Here is a 2,083-nt window from a genome sequence, read left to right as displayed (position 1 = left end):
ATGTCACTTTTCCCCATTCATGTGTATTGGGCCGGTACTTTCAGATATCTGAAATGTCATTACTCCTATCTAAAATAAACATTCTGGATGTCTAAAAATAATCCATAATCCGGTTGTTACTGCTCATAATTTTTTATTATATAATAATTATTATTTTATTGTGACTAGGTAGAATGCTTTAGTGCTATCTATGATGGAAATGTTAGTCAGCCTTCCTATTTTTTGTTAAAACGGAGCCTCGTTATTCTTTGATCTAAAACTGCATTTTAGAAAGGCATTATTAAAACTGATACATCTGTAATTCTAATTTAACTTATCATATATCAATAGTTTATATCTGTAATTATATTTCTACTAGCAGAAATATATTTTTGATGTAAAGAATTGGATTCCTGGATATCTAGAATGTTGTATTCATTTCCGATATCTGAAATAGTAATTTTGACTAGCATACCTCATTACAGAGATTTGAACTTAGAGTTAATCCTCGTCAGGATTCATTTTTAGAGAAGAAGAATGTTTATTTTTAGGAATGTGGACGTAAAAGCCCAATTCACAAAAATGGGAAACAGTGACGTCATTTGTAATACTAAGAATACATTTCAGATATCTGGAATGTTTATTCTAGATATGAAGAAATGCAACATCCGGGTCAGATATTCAGTCCTGCTAATAAATGTCAAAACGGCCTGCCATAGCCCTGCGCTCCACGCTCCTGGTTGGAACAGCGGGATGTCGTTTAAAGACTGAAGCTGTACATTCCGAGGTGATTTGAATGTAACATAATTATCTAGGGTATCTGCGCACTAAAAAAAACATGAGAATAAAAACAGGAAATGAGGAACAAGAAGCGCTGTAATCAGGATCAGTCAATAAATCTGCCTCCATCTCTGGACAGAAACACTAATAAATCTTATTATCTGTCCAAATAATAAGTGAATGTCCAAATTCCGAGGTGTCCCTGAAAGCACCGCTGTGTTGTCACCGCTGACGTAGCTGCCAGTATCGCGCTTCAAACACGTGTTGAGTCGATCTGAGCGTCGCTGGTTCCGACAGGAGCCTGAACGGAACCAGAACTTCGGTGTTTGGTCCAGCTGAGACCCGGCGGTCCGAGCCTGCTGCTCGGTTCTGTTGGACCGGATCCACCGGTGGGAAGCTTCTGGTGAGCTGAAACCTGAGCGGGCAAACTGGGATCAACTTTAACCTCCGCTCAGACAGGAATATCTTCTTCAGGGGCCCCTGGGGGCCCCGCGGCGCTGCTAGCAATGGCGGGGTTTCAGTGTTATTTTGAAAGCAGCCCATTAGTAGGTGTTTCATCCGCATTAGCTGCACATGTGTCCTCTGTAGCTTTAGCTCTTTAAGCTAACAGTTTCTCTGCTGTGATGTGATGCTAACATTAGCAATAACAGCTAATTAGCTCTTAGCTCAGAGCTAACTGGAGCTGGGGTACCAGTTCTGGCTGACTTCTTCCACACTGTCAGCCTCCATGAGCGGGGTTCCTCATTTTCACTAAAACCAGCAGGTCACCGCCCGCCCGGACTGCGCCCTATCAACAGCCGAGCGCCTCCAGCTTTGTGCCGGGAAAGTTTCCTTCATTAATATTCATGATCTTAGTTTAATTCTGGGAGGTTTTAGCAGCAAACATCTGGATTAATCTCCTCTGAAGTTATTTCCCGCTTTTATTAGTTTAATTTAAATTAATCCAACAGATTAATCGGAAAGATTAAAGCTAAGAAAGCAGATTTTTCTGTCTGGTGAGAAAGATCCAGAGCAGAACCTCCAGTTCAGTCCTCAGGTGAGAGTCCAGGTGAAGATCAGTGTGTCAAAGTCCAGCCAGAATGTTCTGGTCAGATGATGGATTATCCAGGTTCACTGGTCAGATGATGGATTATCCAGGTTCACTGCTCGGGGGGGTGTGAGGAAAAAGGCAGTTATTCTGGACACATAGGTGGGATTAAGCTGGGGTTAGAAGAGCAGAAGCTGCTCTGACTGGTTTTAATTTCCCTGCCTTTAAAGGAATAGTACACCCAAAACATGATTAGCCTTCATTTTCTACTCCCCCCCATGCTGAACAACACTCTGG

General features: G+C 41.9%; 1 protein-coding gene across 1 annotated transcript in view; it reads left to right on the top strand.

The window, feature by feature from the left end:
- The first annotated feature begins 974 nt into the window (after positions 1–974).
- Positions 975–2,083, top strand: part of ctps1 (CTP synthase 1) — a 12,353-nt gene continuing 11,244 nt past the window's right edge. Inside the window, exon 1 of the mRNA XM_015399038.1 lies at positions 975–1,162. The gene's annotated coding sequence lies outside the window, so the exon portion shown is untranslated. The remainder of the gene's footprint in view (positions 1,163–2,083) is intronic.

This window comes from Cyprinodon variegatus, unplaced genomic scaffold (assembly GCF_000732505.1).
Source record: "Cyprinodon variegatus isolate N-32 unplaced genomic scaffold, C_variegatus-1.0 Scaffold983, whole genome shotgun sequence".
Taxonomy (NCBI): Eukaryota; Metazoa; Chordata; class Actinopteri; order Cyprinodontiformes; family Cyprinodontidae; genus Cyprinodon; species Cyprinodon variegatus.
Note: the sequence above shows the minus strand (reverse complement) of the source record. Positions and strands in the feature narration are given on the sequence as shown.